This window comes from Ovis aries, chromosome 14, assembly GCF_016772045.2.
Source record: "Ovis aries strain OAR_USU_Benz2616 breed Rambouillet chromosome 14, ARS-UI_Ramb_v3.0, whole genome shotgun sequence".
Lineage (NCBI taxonomy): Eukaryota > Metazoa > Chordata > Mammalia > Artiodactyla > Bovidae > Ovis > Ovis aries.
Genome location: NC_056067.1, coordinates 8,054,191 through 8,072,224, shown reverse-complemented (window position 1 = coordinate 8,072,224; position 18,034 = coordinate 8,054,191). Strand labels below are relative to the sequence as shown.

General features: G+C 42.4%; 1 protein-coding gene across 4 annotated transcripts in view; it reads left to right on the top strand.

Moving 5' to 3' along the window:
* The window catches only part of SDR42E1 (short chain dehydrogenase/reductase family 42E, member 1), a 51,153-nt gene that overhangs the window by 24,649 nt on the left and 8,470 nt on the right, over positions 1-18,034 (top strand). For 2 of the 4 annotated variants that reach the window (XM_027977666.2, XM_042231490.1), the window contains exon 1: positions 12,859-12,906. The exons of 1 other annotated variant lie outside the window; for it this stretch is intronic. The gene's annotated coding sequence lies outside the window, so the exon portion shown is untranslated. Of the gene's footprint in view, positions 1-4,407; positions 12,907-18,034 lie in introns of those variants that run through there. One more of the 4 variants, XR_009596271.1, reaches the window with a different exon arrangement.

Below are 18,034 nucleotides of genomic sequence, written 5' to 3'. Positions count from 1 at the left end.
AGATGATCATTAAATGTAATTTGGGGCATATAACTCAGAAAGAATTCAAATACTTTGATCTCCCTGATTGATTTCATAATGTGGAATGCTTATGATACATTGAATATTTTCCATAAGTTAAATGAGGTAAATCTTCACTTACAGAGTTGTTTTAAGAGATAGTTAAGACACATGATAAGACTGTGTTCACAAGATTGCATTTGTGTTGAAATGAACACGCTTTTGATTTACTCAATTCTAAGAACACTTAGTTAAGTATAAGATGCTCCTGAATGAATGAATGACAGGTCATTCCACAGGGCGATCTCGTGGATAGGCAGGAAGCCTTTCTCCTGGTATATTCTCTGAATCTTCCAGATTCTTAACACCCTGTGGTCCACGCTGTGCCTTTGGTCCCCAACATCCTCCCCTGTATTGCTCCATTTCATGTCCTTCTCTCTTATTGAAGGCTCTCTCCCAGCTTCATCTCGTTTCACAGGACTTGGGGGAGTGATGCAGGGGCCAGGTGTCTTTGGATCTTGGGAGTGAAGGAAGGGAGAAAGCAGGCAGCTTCAGAATGGAGATGATCAGATCTTGCAGACCACCAAGGTTAGCTTGCTGACATGCTGGAGTGTTCCTCTGGTTAGGAAGCCATCAGGAAAACAGTGAACATAGAAGAAACGGAAAGAGAGAATGAGGCCACGAGACTTTGCAAGGCAAAATTAAACTCAAATGAAAATGAAGGGGGAAAAACGAAGTATGAAAATGGTACGGCCAATGTCAGGTGTTGTTGGAGGTGAGGGGTTCACTTCTGGATATCAGGTTAAGATAAATGGGCCATTCCCGTAAGTACATCCCAGTGCCTGTTCATATATATTTGGGAAACGTCAGCTCAAGGTTCAGAATCGAAACCAAGAGCAATGAAGTGTTGTTTTAAGTGAAGGATGTAGGCATGAAAGAATAAAAAGACTCAAGATTCAGTCTTAGGTTTTAACCCAGTTAGGAGGTGGGAAGAAAATACAAAGTTTCTGAAGAAAGAAAATGGAGAGGAGAGGATGAATGGGGGTGAGACGACAGAGAAGAACATAAATACAGATTGTTAAGGAGAAGGGATTCTGTATGAAAAGTTTAGGGTAAGCAACTCTGTCTGTGACAGAGTAATTCAAAAGCATGACAACAAGAATGCGAAGCTGGTTTACAAAAAGAAAAATCTAAACAAATGGTAAATTTTGATTTGTCTTGTATAACTGAATCCCTAATGAAACATCTGTGGGAGAATTGCATTTAATATCATGTAATGAACTCACAGCATTCACAACACTTGCCTTTGGTTTTATAGATGCATCTGAATAGCATATATGTTGCTTTTCAAGAAACGCCACCTGAATGTTCCTTACAAAGATGGATTAAGAAAGGAACTTAATCTCGGTCCTGTGCACCACCTATTCATATTACATCGTGCTGCTGCAGTCTCTGAGAGAAGAACATTTGGGTGTGCTGTGGGTTAGGTAAACACCCACTAAATATTGATGCAAGCATAATTAGAACAACTGAAATAATCCTGGCATAAAATTACCCTCACAGTTAGAAGAGAGACAAAATGAAGTAATTTGATCATGAAAATTAGTACAGGTCAACTCTCAGTTTTCAATGCAGCTAGCTGAAAACCTCTTATTATTCAAACCTCTTTCCCTCCAGGTTTGTACTTTTTTCTCCTCACCCTGAGAAAGAGGGCAGGGAGAGGAGTGCCCTGGGGAAAAACTCTATCAAGATGGTGGAGGAAGGGAAGAGAATCATTTTTATTTTTCTAAGGCAGTGGCTCCTAAACCTTTCCCTGTTTTGATTTTGCCACCCATAGCACATTTTTGTGGGCATGCCCAGGGTGAAATGACATCTGGTCCTCTTTCACTCAATGCTGAAATGACGAAATGGCATTTATTGTAGTTGAGCAACAGTTGTATTGAGATATAATTCACAGATTATACAACTCACCCATTCAAAGTACACACATCAGTGGTTTTCAGTGTTCACAGAAGTTGCAACTGTTACCATATTTTGTCACCATCACCCCCTCAAAATGCCTACTGGTAGTTCCTGGGATCACTTTCCAAATGAATTACTTGCACTTGAATTCTTGCCTCAAGATCTGCTTCTGCAGAAACTCCAGCTAGAACATGGTGGTTCTCCCACAATCCAGTCACCAGAATTCCTAGCGAAGTCTGTTCTGAGGTACATCACCCACTCCTAAGAGGACTCCCTACATGGAATAAGGAAATATTGATGGGATTTGTGCTTTATTTCCTAAAGGGAATTCAAAAGAAGCAGGTCTAGGACTTCTCTGGTGGCGCAATGGATAAGAATCTGCCTCCCAAAGTAGGGGGCACAGGTTTCATTCCTGGTCCAGGAAGATTCCACACGCCAGGAACAACTAAGCCCAAGCTCCGTAACTACTGAAGCCCACACGCTCTAGGGCCCATGAGCTGCAACTACTGAAGCCCGCGAGCCTAGAGCCTGTCCTTCTGGAGGGGAGGGGAGATGCATCTGTCTTTCCTAGTTGGTATTGCCCTAATAATCCTTTTTCTGTGGCCCTAAGAAGCAAGTCGACAATGCTGGTTTGCACAGGTTGGGCATCTCATTCATAGTTCTTATTGTTGTTTAGTCATTAAGTCACATCTGACTCTTTGCAACCCCACTGCAGCACACTAGGCTTCCCTGTTCATCACCAACTCCCAGAGCTTGCTCAAACTCATGTCCATCGAGTTGGTGATACTATCCAACCATCTCATCTTCTATTGTCCTCTTCTCCTCCTTCCTTCAATCTTTCCTAGCGTCAGGGTCTTTTTCAATGACTCGGTTCTTCACACCAGGTGACCAAAATATTGGAGCTTCAGCTTCAGCATCAGTCCTTCCAATGAATATTCAGGACTGATTTCCTTTAGAGTTGACTGGTTTGATCCCCCTATAGTCCAAGGGGCTCTCAAGAGTCTTCTCCAACACCACAGTTCAAAAGGATCAGTTCTGTGGTGTTCAGCCTTCTTTATGGTCCAACTCTCACATCCATACATGACTACTGGAAAAACCATAGCTGTTGGAGAGTTGACTCATTGGAAAAGACTGTGATGCTGGGAGGGATTGGGGGCAGGAGGAGAAGGGGACGACCCAGGATGAGATGGCTGGATGGCATCACAGACTTGATGGACGTGAGTCTGAGTGAACTCTGGGAGATGGTGATGGACAGGGAGGCCTGGCGTGCTGCGATTCATGGGGTTGCAAAGAGTCGGACACGACTGAGCAACTGAACTGAACTGAACTGACTATATGGACCTTTGTCAGCAAAGTAATGTCTCTGCTTTTTAACACGCTGTCTAGGTTTGTCATAGCTTTCCTTCCAAGGAACAACTTTCTTTTAATTTCATGGTTGCCATCACTGTCCACGGTGATTTTGAAGCCCAAGAAAAGAAAATCTGCCACCACTTCCACTTTTTCCCCTTCTGTTTGCCATGAAGTGATGGGACAAGGTGCCATGATCTTAATTTTTAAACGCTGAGTTTTAAGCCAGCTTTCTCACTCTCCTCTTTCACCTTCATCAAGAGGCTCTTTAGTTCCTCTTCAATTTGCCATAAGGGTGGTATCATCTGCCTAGATGAGGTTGCTGATATTTCTCCTGGCAATCTTGATTCTAACTTGTAACTCATCCAGCCTGGCATTTAGCATGATGTACTCTTCAGGTAAGTTAAATAAGCCACAGGAAGAGAACTGGTCAAATGGGAGCAAGGGGAGCTGAGAGACGGGGAGATGGAACTCTGATGATGTTTAAGACTCTGAAGCTAGATCCAACTTTTGAGCTTCCAGCTATAGCAGCCAATCATTTATACCTTTGATTTACCCATGCTAGGATAGATTTCTATGATTTGCAACCTGATCAACATGGTTGGTATCTACATTCTTCAATCTCTGAAAACAGTAAAGAACAAAAGTGGCAAAGGCAAGCTTCACTATCTCTGGGGGTCTTCTGTGTTCTAATAAGAAAGCTTCAAATGCCTGAGCCCTGAGCTGAGAGCCCTTGGCCAAGATACTCAAAATAACATGTAGTTTTAATCAGTGCTATGTAAACAACTTAATCCAAGAAGGAAAAAGAAAAACCATTGACCCAAATAGGATATTGGTAATTCTGAACAAGTGCTACAAATGCTTATAAAAGAATGTTAAGATGCCTAATTGGTGAATAAATGAAATATAAACACCCATTTTGTTACTTGGAGAGTTCTTTAATATGTAATGGGGAAAACGGTGTATTGGATGCACTGTAACCAGTAAATGCCTATTTCCTTTTCTAAAACAAATCAATTCTTGAAACCATTAACCAGCATTTAAATGTAACTCTATTTTTTTCCTATTTATTTCTCCCTTTTGAATCTTTCTCATTAGTGGAAGGAAATAGGTTTATCCAGGAGATAGAGCAGCATGGTGGAATAAGCATGGAGTGGAGTGGGATTTGGAGCCTGAAGCCTTGGCTTTTAACCCCAGCTCTGCCAATTACTACTTCTGTGACCTTGGGTAAGTCACTAAATCTTACCTGGGTTCCAGGTGTAGGAAGAGACTACTGTCAGGAATCTCTTACCCACATCGGAGAGTCGTAGTGATAAAAACCTTTTAGGGCAGTGTCTCTCAGTCTTTATTGTTCATAGGAATTCCCTGAGGACTTCCAAATTTCACAAGACCTCTGCAGATTCTTGTTGTGTTTGGAGTGGGATCCAAGATCTGCATTTTGAATAAGCTCCCAAGTGATGTTGATGTGGCTGCCTTCACACTTTGGGGTAACAAGGTAGAGGGTAACTTCCAGGCTCACAATGATTTTCCTCTTCTAGAAACTGCCCTGGATTTCAGTGGTGGGCTATTAATCGTTGCTCTTATACCTGCTTGCCACAGCTGTATCCCCATAGCTTGTACCCCCTTGCCACCTCTACTACATTAGAGGTGATTTCTGACCCAACCAGGGTCAAAAGAAGGTCTCATCCACAAATCTGGTTTTGAACAGACAACCAGGGTTGGGACATTCACTCACTTGCTCATTCATTCAGCAGATCTTTTCAAGTTCTCTCTATGCCAGATACTCTAACGAGCAGTAGAGATATCGTAGTTCGATAAAGCAGGTCTCTGGCCTCACAGAGCATTCATGATAGTACTGTACAAGATAATTTCAGATAAGATAAGTGCTTTGAAGTGATAGGAGAATTTCAAGGGTTGCAGGGGACCTACTTTAAACAGGGGTGCTGGGGAAAGCCAAGCTCTTGCTTCCCTTTCTACAATGACCTTGGCGGACACATGTTGAATACAAATGAAAAAACATAACCAATGAAAGGAAACTGGGTCCCTGGTAATTGTGTGCAGGAGAGCCACTCTCCCCTGCAGACTAACTGAACTATAATGAGAATGAAAAAGAAACTTCTATTGCATTAAACCACTGAGATTTCAGGATTTATCTATTATAGAAGCTAGCACTGCTTATCATACATGCATAAATTATTGAACTCTTTCTGAGATTCTAAAAGTTGCCATTTTTTTCACTTATATTTGTTAGAGCTATTCTCTACTGCGCTTCCTTGGTGGCTCAGTGGTAAAGATCTGCCTGCCAATGCAGGAGATGCAGGAGACGTGGATTCGATCCCTGGGTCAGGAAGATCCCCTGGAGAAGGAAATGGCAACCCGCTCCAGTGTTCTTACCTGCAGAATACCAAGGACAGAGGAACCCGGGGGGCTACAGTCCATGGGGTCACAAAAGAGTCGGACACGACTTAGTTACTAAACAATGACACCAAAATTCTCTACTACTCGAAAGGATCTTAATGGATACAATTTCTGTGAATCTGATGAGCTAATAGCATAAATTGTTGGACATCTGTGAAGAATGATAACTTTAAACTGATTTTTCTGAAATGTATCCACTTTCTGGATATATTATTAGGGAAAAAAATTTTTTAAAGGATTGACATGTAAATTAATACTGCGGTCAGTTTTTTTCCTGGTCATTTCTATCTTAAAATTCTTGTTCAGACCTTTATAAAATCAACTCACTAAACTGCAGTGGGTAGAAACCAAGAGAGCAATTGTAAAATTTATGATTTTCCCTTAAAACATAACTGCTTAGATTTTAAAAGAGTCCTTGGTGGCACGATGATATTAACATTTAAATTTGCCACATTTCTTCTTATGGGCTATCAACAGGCAGTAAACCTGGGCATCTCTTAGAGATGAGTTTCCCCAAAGGATGTCCGTCTTACACACTGCATCCTCAGAGGGATATTTTCTTCCTTGGCTACTGGTCCCAAGAACATATTGCTGGTCACCTCACTAGCCTTCCTCTTCTACTCCTCTAATCTTTATGCATGCTAGGAAGGCAGAGAAAAGCTGTTCCTTAAGACTACTTGCTACAACCATATCTCAGTCTCCTAAGACTTATGGCTGGATCAAACTTGAGGACAAGACAGATAGGATCAGAGAGGAACAATTCAAGAGGCCAATGCTGGGGACTCAGCTTTCTTCCTATGGCTTTCATTAATGTTTATATCCCCGGGCTTGAGGTTTTCTTTGTGACTTTGTGTTCTCAGTGAAAATTTAGCAGTAAATGACTTATGTCATATGAACTTATTGGAGTCTGCATGAGGCAACACCAGTGTATGAAGTCAAAACTCCTATCCTTTGAGCCATCAAAACGAAGTCTTCTCCAGCCAGGGGTCAAGTCATGTGTGTCTGTGTGTGTGTGTTTGTATACAGAGGCTGCAGGTTTCCATGGAACCAGACTTGTGATGAGGAGGAAAAGATGGGCCTCCCCAGGACACCTTTGAATAAGGATGTCAACATTCCTTTCTGTATGGCTTTAAAGTCTTTGGTTACTTCAGCAACAAAGGTTCAGTTCAGTTCAGTCACTCAGTCATGTCCGACTCTTTGTAACCCCATGGACTGCAGCACGAAAGACCTCCCTTTCCATCACCAACTCCGGGAGCTTGCTCAAACTTATGTCCATTGAGTCAGTGATGTCATCCAACCATCCCATCCTCTGTCGTCCCCTTCTCTTCCCTCCTTCAATCTTTTCCAGCTTCAGGGTCTTTTCCAAGGATTCAGTTCTTTGCATCAGGTGGCCAAAATATTGGAGTTTCAGCTTCAGCATCAGTCCTTCCAATGAACATTCAGGACTGCTTTCCTTCAGGATTGACTGGTTGGATCTCCTTGCAGTCCAAGGGACTCTCAAGAGTCTTCTCCAACACCACAGTTCAAAAGCATCAACTCCCAAAACTCAACTTTCTTTACAGTTCAACTCTCACATCCATACATGGCTACTGGAAAAACCATAGCTTTGACTAGATGGACCTTTGTCAGCAAAGTAATGTCTCTGTTTGTTTTTTGTTTGTTTTTTTTTAATGTCTCTGTTTTTTAATGTGCTGTCTAGGTTGGTCATAGCTTTTCTTCCAAGGAGAAATTCTTTTAAATTCATGGCTGCAGTCACCACTGCAGTGATTCTGGAGCCCAAGAAAATAAAGTCTGTCACTGTTTCCATTGTTTCCCCATCTATTTGCCATGCAGTGATGGGACTGGATGCCATGATCTTAGTTTTTTGAATGTTGAGTTTTAGGCCAACTTTTTCATTCTCCTCTTTCACTTTCAAGAGGCTCTTCACCAGGATAGATCACATCTTCGGCCATAAATCTAGCCTTGGTAAATTCAAAAAAATAGAAATCATTCCAAGCATCTTTTCTGACCACAATGCAGTAAGATATCTACAACCATATCTCAGTCTCCTAAGACTTATGGCTGGATCACATTTGAGGACAAGACAGATAGGATCAGAGAGGAACAATTCAAGATCTCAATTACAGGAGAAAAACTATTAAAAATTCCAACATATGGAGGCTGAACAACACGCTTCTGAATAACCAACAAATCACAGAAGAAATGAAAAAAGAAATCAAAATATGCATAGAAATGAATGAAAATGAAAACACAACAACTCAAAACCTGTGGGACACTGTAAAAGCAGTGCTAAGGAGAAAGTTCATAGCAATACAGGCATACCTCAAGAAACAAGAAAAAAAGTCAAATAAATAACCTCACTCTACACCTAAAGCAACTAGAAAAGGAAGAAATGAAGAACCCCAGGATTAGTAGAAGGAAAGAAATCTTTAAAATTAGGGCAGAAATAAATGCAAAAGAAACAAAAGAAACCATAGCAAAAATCAACAAAGCCAAAAGCTGGTTCTTTGAAGAGATAAATAAAATTGACAAACCATTAGCCAGACTCATCAAGAAACAAAGCAAGAAAATCAAATCAATAAAATTAGAAATGAAAATGGAGAGATCACAACAGACAACACAGAAATACAAAGGATCATAAGAGACTACTATCAGCAATTATATGCCAATAAAATGGACAATGTGGAAGAAATGGACAAATTCTTAGAAAAGTACAACTTTCCAAAACTAAACCAGGAGGAAATAGAAAATCTTAACAGACCCATCACAAGCATGGAAATTGAAACTGTAATCAGGAATCTTCCAGCAAACAAAAGCCTAGGTCCAGATGGCTTCATAGCTGAATTCTACCAAAAATTTAGAGAAGAGCTAACACCTATTCTACTCAAACTCTTCCAGAAAATTGAAGAGGAAGGTAAACTTCCAAACTCATTCTATGAGGCCACCATCACCCTAATACCAAAACCTGACAAAGATGCCACAAAAAAAGAAAACTACAGGCCAATATCACTGATGAACATAGATGCAAAAATCCTTAACAAAATTCTAGCAATCAGAATCCAACAACACATTAAAAAGATCATACACCATGACCAAGTGGGCTTTATCCCAGGGATGCAAGGATTCTTCAATATCTGCAAATCAATTGATGTAATTCACCACATTAACAAATTGAAAAATAAAAGCCATATGATTATCTCAATAGATGCAGAGAAAGCCTTTAACAAAATTCAACATCCATTTATGGTAAAAACGCTCCAGAAAGCAGGAATAGAAGGAACATACCTCAACATAATAAAAGCTATATATGACAAACCCACAGCAAACATTATCCTCAACGGTGAAAAATTGAAAGCATTTCCCCTAAAGTCAGGAACAAGACAAGGGTGCCCACTTTCACCACTACTATTCATCATAGTTCTGGAAGTTTTGGCCACAGCAATCAGAGCAGAAAAAGAAATAAAAGGAATCCAAATTGGAAAAGAAAAAGTAAAACTCTCACTGTTTGCAGATGACATGATCCTCTACATAGAAAACCCTAAAGGCTCCACCAGAAAATTACTAGAGCTAATCAATGAATATAGTAAAGTTGCAGGATATAAAATCAACACACAGAAATCCCTTGAATTTCTATACACTAATAATGAGAAAGTGGAAAAAGAAATTAAGGAAACAATTCCATTCACCATTGCAACGAAAAGAACAAAATACTTAGGAATTTATCTACCTAATGAAACTAAAGACCTATATATAGAAAACTATAAAACACTGGTGAAAGAAATCAAAGAGGACACTAATAGATGGAGAAATATATCATGTTCATGGATCAGAAGAATCAATATAGTGAAAATGAGTATACTACCCAAAGCAATCTATAGATTCACTGCAATCCCTATCAAGCTACCAACGGTATTTTCACAGAACTAGAACAAATTATTTCACAATTTGTATGGAAATACAAAAAACCTCAAATAGCCAAAGAAATCTTGAGAAAGAAGAATGGAACTGGAGGAATCAACCTGCCTGACTTCAGGCTTTACTACAAAGCCACAGTCATCAAGACAGTATGGTACTGGCACAAAGACAGAAATATAGATCAATGGAACAAAATAGAAAGCCCAGAGATAAATCCACGCACCTATGCACAACTTATCTTTGACAAAGGAGGCAAGAATATACAATGGATTAAAGACAATCTCTTTAACAAGTGGTGCTGGGGAAACTGGTCAATTACTTGTAAAAGAATGAAACTAGCACACTTTCTAACACCATACACAAAAATAAACTCAAAATGGATTAAAGATCTAAACGTAAGGCCATCCAGAAACTATAAAACAACTAGAGAAGAACATAGGCAAAACACTCTCTGACATAAATCACAGCAGGATCTTCTATGACCCACCTCCCAGAATATTGGAAATTAAACCAAAAGTAAACAAATGGGACCTAATTAAACTTAAAAACTTCTGCACAACAAAGGAAACTATAAGCAAGGTGAAAAGACAGCCTTCAGAATGGCAGAAAATAATAGCAAATGAAGCAAGTGACCAACAACTAATCTCATAAATATACAAGCAACTCCTGCAGCTCAATTCCAGAAAAATAAACGACCCAATCAAAATATGGGCCAAAGCACTAAATAGACATTTCTCCAAAGAAGACACACAGATGGCTAACAAACACATGAAAAGATGCTCAACATCACTCATTATTAGAGAAATGCAAATCAAAACCACAATGAGGTACCATTTCACACCAGTCAGAATGGCTGCGATCCAAAAGTCTACAATCAATAAATGCTGGAGAGGGTGTGGAGAAAAGGGAGCCCTCTTACACTGTTGATGGGAATGCAAACTAGTACAGCCACTATGGAGAACAGTGTGGAGATTCCTTAAAAAACTGGAAATAGAACTGCCTTATGACCCAGCAATCCCACTGCCGGGCATACACACCGAGGAAACCAAAATTGAAAGAGACACGTGTACCCCAATGTTCGTCACAGCACTGTTTATAATATCCAGGACATGGAAGCAACCTAGCTGTCCATCAGCAGACGAATGGATAAGAAAGCTGTGGTACATATACACAATGGAGTATTACTCAGCCATTAAAAAGAATACATTTGAATCAGTTCTAATGAGGTGGATGAAACTGGAGCCGATTATACAGAGTGAAGTGAGCCAGAAAGAAAAACACCAATACAGTATACTAACGCATATATATGGAATTTAGAAAGATGGTAATGATAACCCTGTATGTGAGACAGCAAAAGAGACACAGATGTATAGAACAGTCTTTTGGACTCTGTGGGAAAGGGAGAGGGTGGGATGATTTGGGAGAATGGCATTGAAACATGTATAATATATATGAAATGAATCTCCAGTCCAGATTCGATGCATGATACTGGATGCTTGGGGCTGGTGCACTGAGATGACCCAGAGGGATGGTACAGGGAGGGAGGAGGGAGGCGGGTTCAGGATGCGGAATACGTGTATACCTGTGACAGATTCATGTTGATGTATGGCAAAACCAATACAATATTGTAAAGTAATTAACGTCCAGTTAAAATAAATAAATTTATATTTTTTAAAAAGAGGCTCTTCAGCTCCTCTTCACTTTGTGCCATAAGGGTGGTGTCATCTGAGTATCTGAGGTTTTTGATACTTCTTCCAGCAATCTTAATTCCAGCTTGTGCTTCAAGTGCAAAGTCAAGCGGGCCTTAGGAAGCACCACTAGGAACAAAGCTAGTGGAAGTGATGGAATTCCAGTTGAGCTGTTTCAAATCCTAAAAGATGATACTGTTAAAGTGCTGCACTCGATATGCCAGCAACAAAGGTTAGTCTTCACATCTTTGCTCGCTCACTGATCAGAAGTGGAACTGTAAAAATAGGGAAAACTGGGGACACAGGAAAATATACATAAATATGGAAACTCAGAGACAGATTTTAAAAGATACATGGCAAGTGAATACTCAGGAGCCTAGAGAGCCTCATTCATCCATCACCCACCCATCTACCCATCCACCCGTCCATCTATCCATCCACACACCTACACATCCATTCATCCATCAAAGCAATAACTGAGCTGTTCAGTTCAGTTCAGTCGTTCAGTCGTGTCCAACTCTTTGCGACCCCATGAATCGCAGCACGCCAGGCCTCCCTGTCCATCACCAACTCTCGGAGTTCACTCAGATTCACATCCATCAAGTCAGTGATGCCATCCAGCCATCTCATCCTCTGTCGTCCCCTTCTCCTTCTGCCCCCAATCCCTCCCAACATCAGTCTTTTCCAATGAGTCAACTCTTTGCATGAGGTGGCCAAAGTACTGGAGCTTCAGCTTTAGCATCATTCCTTCCAAAGAAATCCCAGGGCTGATCTCCTTCAGAATGGACTGGCTGGATCTCCTTGCAGTCCAAGGGGCTCTCCAGAGTCTTTTCCAACACCACAGTTCAAAAGCATCAATTCTTTGGCGCTCAGCCTTCTTCACACTCCAACTCTCACATTCATTCATACATGACTACCGGAAAAACCATAGCCTTGACTAGACGGACCTTAGTCGGCAAAGTAACGTCTCTGCTTTTGAACTGAGCTGAGCACCTCCTATTTATCAAGCACTGCCTATGCTCAACATTGTGCGTGAGTTAGTCACTCAGTCGTGTCCGACTCCTTGCGACCCCACAGACTGTAGCCCGCCAGTCTTCTCTGTCCATGGAATTCTCCAGGCAAGAGTACTGGAGTGGATTCCCATTCCCTGCTCCATAGGAACTTCCCAACCCAGGGATCGAATCCCGGTCTCCTGCATCGCAGGCAGATTCTTTACCGTTTCAGCTACAGGGAAGTCCTGCTCAGCGTTTGAGGTACACAAAGACGGAAACGGAAGTCTAAATTGGAGATGGTTATAGCCGATGTGCCCTGAAAGGGCTCCCGCGAAGCTGAAACACACGGTTTGGGCACGTCGGGGAGATGCGTGAAGTGAACTCCACACCGTCGCATAGGTGACAGTGGGATAAACCTGCACACCATAGAGATGCCAAGACCTCCGAGCATCCTAGAGAGGCCGGAAGTGGCTCCAGGAGGCTGGTCCGACGGCTCAGGCGCCGAGCCGGGGTGGCGGTGGGGAGAGGGAGGGTCTGAGTCGCCCTACCTCGCAATCCCGGCGTCGCTGTGGTCTTCTGCTTCTGTGAGTGAGGCCGGGTAGGGAGGGTCGCCCCTCCGCCGGGACCCAGGCGCGGGGCCTAGACTGAGTCCTAGACTTGGTTCTCCCATCAATTCCCTGTGTGACCCTGGCGGGGGCGCAGGTGGGACGAGCCCCGTGGCCGCTGGTACGGGGCGCGGTCGTGAGTAATGGCCGACCTGAGTTCACCCCACTTCCCCTCGGATTCCAAGCAGCGGGGCTCAGCGTCGCTTTCTAGAATCGTTGCAAAGGTCTCAAAGCACCGGCTAGCTTCTGGTTTTCGTCTTCTTTTTGAAAAAGATGGCAGGCCCCAAGCTCAGAACTTTCAACAGGCATCTGTGTCAAGCTAGACTCCATTCACATTTTTTAATTATAATCGCACTTTGTGGGGGAAGATTACTTTTTCTTGATGACAGATGATTCTGGTTTTCCATTTAAGTGGTCGTGTAAGGTTCCCATTTAAAATGAAGGTATTTATTGCTAAAAGATAAGTTTTAAATAAAAAACAGTAAGTACTAGTACCAGAGATAGGGCTTCTCTGGTGGCCCAGTGGTAAAGAATCTGCCTGTAATGCCAAAGACACGAGTTCGATCCCTGGGTCAGAAAGAGCCCCCAGAGTAGGAAATGGCAACCCACACCAGTAATCTTGTCTGGAAAATCCCATGGACAGAGGAGCCTGGCGGGCTACAGTCCACGGGGTCGCAAAGAGCCACACACCATTTAGCGACTAAGCAGCAACGAAGTAGCAGAGATACCAGGTGTGACAAATTATGAAGGTGGTAAGCGAATGACACTGCGTTGTTCCCAGCCCAGCTGGGTCCTCCTACTCTGATGTGTCTTCAGGTCCTTGCTCCAACTCAGCCTCTGTCACCTGCATAATTTGTGGGCCGGTTTTTTGTTTGTTTTAGATGTTTTTCCTTTCAACTTGACTAGGGTAACAATGACGTGTAGCGTTGTGTGATTTTAAGATGCACAGCTTGATGACCTGATACGCATGTATATTATGAAATGATAAGCACAGTGAGGTCAGTTAACATCTCCATCACTTCAGACAGTTATGATAGTTTTCTTTGTGTGTGGTCAACACTTGAAAGATCTACTCTCGCCTGGCGTGCGGGAAGATGGCGGCGTCCAGGTGGAGGTCTAGAGATCAGATCTGCGTGGAGTTGGTGTCTGGGCCAGCAAGGCAGAGCCTGGCTCACCCTGGGCGGTGCGGCCTTGGGAGCTGCGGGGTCCCAAAGGGGCGGGGGCGGGGCGGGGCGGGGCGGGGGGGGGGGGGGGGGGGGAATCTACTCTCCTAGCAGCTTTCAAGCCTGTAATACGGTAATATTACATATGGCCCCCATGCTGTGTATTTGATCCGCAGAACTCAATTATGTCTTGTAACTAGAAGCTTATACCCTTTGACCAGTATCTCATTTCCCACATCCCCCACCCCCTGGCAACCGCCGTCCTACTCTTGTTTCCATGAGATCAGCTCTTTTATAATCTCTGTGTAATCAGGATCACCCCAGTGTTTGTCTGTGACTTATTTCACTTAGCATAATGCCCTCAAGGTCAATTGGTACTGTCACTAATGGTAGGATTTCCTTCCCTTTTTGAGTGGCTGAATAGTATTCCACTGTGTGTGTGTGTGTATACATTATATTTTCCTTATCCATTCATCCTTTAATGGGCACTTAGGTTGTTTCCATGACTCAGCAGTTTTGAATAATGCTGCAGGGAATATGGGGGCACAGATACCTTTTCAAGATAGTGATTTCCTTTACTTTGGAGATATATATATATATATATATATGTATGTATGTATGTATGTATGTATGTATGGGTAGGCAAGGTTCTTGACCTCTGCGTCTTTTTCTCATATCAGAAAAGCTGAGGATAATAATTACCTCAGAAGATTGTTCTGAGGCTTCAGTGGTAAACCTTAAGCCCCTCACCCATAATAAATAGTAAATGCCGCCATAGTTGCTATTTTCATTTTAGCAAGGAGGAAACAGGATCCGAGAGGTTCAGTGACCTTCCCAGGATCACACAGGGAATTGATGGGAGAACCAAGTCTAGGACTCAGATTTTCTGATTTATAACCTAAAAAGCTTAACCCTGCCTCCCCAACTACCTCTGCCTCTTGGGAGGGGATGGGGCACCTCCTGCCTGCCCTTCTGGAAATTGGAAGGTCCCTTTTCACATTGCAGAATGTGTTAGCTGTGAAAGCCCCCACGGGACTCAGGTCACCATAGACTTGGCTGCTTCATCACGGACTCTGCACAGCCCTGAGTGCTTGATATGGGTGAGGTGTAAGCTGTAGAGTCAGATGCATCTGGGTTCTAGTAGATACAGCCCCCTACTGTCCCAACTACTGACCTGGCCATAGTAAATGGGGTTTACCAATTAGTACTTGCCTCAGAGGGTTGTTAGTAGCATCAAGGGAAATGATTTGTGGAGAAGGTCTAGTGGGGTGCGCAGCACACAGTAAGTGATTAATGAATGATGGATGACAGTGCTTTGATATGTTTTAAGTGGCAGGCATGCTGACCTGGAGGGGAGGAAGTACAACTGTAGTACTTGCAGCTACAACAGCAAAGGGCATTGAAAGGTTGCAGAGTACAAACTGTGTTTGGATTTACCAGGTCTCAATTCAGTTCAATTCAGTTCAGTCGCTCAGTTGTGTCCGACTCTTTGTGACCTCATGAATTGCAACACGCCAGGCCTCCCTGTCCATCACCAACTCCCGGAGTTCACTCAAACTCACATCCATCAAGTTGGTGATGCCATCCAGCCATCTCATCCTCTGTCGTCCCCTTCTCCTGCTGCCCCCAATCCCTCCCAGCATCAGAGTCTGGAGTATCAAAGTACTGGAGTTTCAGCTTTAGCATCATTCCTTCCAAAGAACACCCAGGACTGATCTCCTTGAGAATGGACTGGTTGGATCTCCTTGCAGTCCAAGGAACTCACAAGAGTCTTCTCCAACACCACAGTTCAAAAGCATCAATTCTTCGGTGCTCAGCTTTCTTCACAGTCCAACTCTCACATCCATACATGACTACTGGAAAAACCATAGCCTTGACTAGATGGACCTTAGTCAGCAAACTAATGGCTCTGCTTTTCAATATGCTATCTAGGTTGGTCATAACTTTCCTTCCAAGGAGTAAGCATCTTTTAATTTCATGGCTGCAATCACCATCTGCAGTGATTTGGGAGCCCAAAAAGATAAAGTCTGACGTTGTTTCCACTGTTTCCCCGTCGGTTTCCCATGAAGTGATGGGACCAGATGCCATGATCTTCATTTTCTGAATGTTGAGCTTTAAGCCAACTTTTTCACTCTCTTCTTTCACTTTCATCAAGAGGCTTTTTAGTTCCTCTTCACTTTCTGCCATAAGGGTGGTGTCATCTGCATATCTGAGGTTATTGATATTTATTCCAGCTTGTGTTTCTTCCAGTCCAGCGTTTCTCATGATGTACTCTGCATAGAAGTTAAATAACCAGGGTGACAATATACAGCCTTGATGTACTCCTTTTCCTATTTGGAACCAGTCTGTTGTTCCATGTCGAGTTCTAACTGTTGCTTCCTGACTTGCATATAGGTTTCTCAAGAGGCAGGTCAGGTGGTCTGGTAGTCCCATCTCTTTCAGAATTTTCCACAGTTTATTGTGATCCACACAGTCAAAGGCTTTGGCATAGTCAATAAAGCAGAAATAGATGTTTTTCTGGAACTCTCTTGCTTTTTTGATGGTCCAGTGGATGTTGGCAATTTGATCTCTGGTTCCTCTGCCTTTTCTAAAACCAGCTTGAACATCTGGAATTTCACGGTTCACGTATTTCTAAAGCCTGGCTTGGAGAATTTTGAGCATTACTTTACTAGCATGTGAAATGAGTGCAATTGTGCAGTAGTTTGAGCATTCTTTGGCATTGCCTTTCTTTGGAATTGGAATGAAAACTGACCTTTTCCAGTCCTGTGGCCACTGCTGAGTTTTCCAAATTTGCTGGCATATTGAGTACAGCACTTCCACAGCATCATCTTTTAGGATTTGAAATAGCTCAGCTGGAATCCCATCACCTCCACTAGCTTTGTTCATAGTGATGCTTTCTAAGGCCCACTTGACTTCACATCGCAGGATGTCTGGCTCTAGGTGAGTGATCACACCATTGTGATTATCTTGGTCATGAAGATCTTTTTTGTACAGTTCTTCTGTGTATTCTTGCCACCTCTTCTTAATATCTTCTGCTTCTGTTAGGTCCATACCATATCTGTCCTTTATTGAGCCCATCTTTGCACAAGATGTTCCCTTGGTATCTCTAATTTTCTTGAAGAGATCTTTGGTCTTTCCCATTCTGTTGTTTTCCTCTATTTCTTTGCACTGATTGCTGAGGAAGGCTTTCTTATCTCTTCCTGCTATTCTTTGGAACTCTGCATTCAGATGCTTATATCTTTCCTTTTCTCCTTTGCTTTTTGTTTCTCTTCTTTTCACAGCTATTTGTAAGGCCTCCCCAGACAGCCATTTTGCTTTTTTGCATTTCTTTTCCATGGGGATGGTCTTGATCCTTATCTCCTGTACAATGTCACAAACCTCATTCCATAGTTCATCAGGCACTCTATCTATCAGATCTAGTCCCTTAAATCTATTTCTCACTTCCACTGTATAATCTTTAGGGGTTTGATTTAGGTCATATCTGAATGGTCTAGTGGTTTTCCCTACTTTCTTCAATTTGAGTCTGAATTTGGCAATAAGGAGTTCATGATCTGAGCCACAGTCAGCTCCTGGTCTTGTTTTTGCTGACTGTATAGAGTTTCTCCATCTTTGGCTGCAAAGAATATAATCAATCTGATTTTGGTGTTGACCATCTGGTGATGTCCATGTGTAGAGTCTTCTCTTGTGTTGTTGGAAGAGGGTGTTTGCTATGACCAGTGCGTTCTCTTGGCAAAACTCTATTAGCCTTTGCCCTGCTTCATTCCATATTCCAAGGCCAAATTTTCCTGTTACTCTAGGTGTTTCTTGACTTCCTACTTTTGCATTCCAGTCCCCTATAATGAAAAGGACATCTTTTTTGAGTGTTAGTTCTAAAAGGTCTTGTAGGTCTTCATAGAATCGTTCAGCTTCTTCAGCGTTACTGGTTGGGGCATAGACTTGGGTAA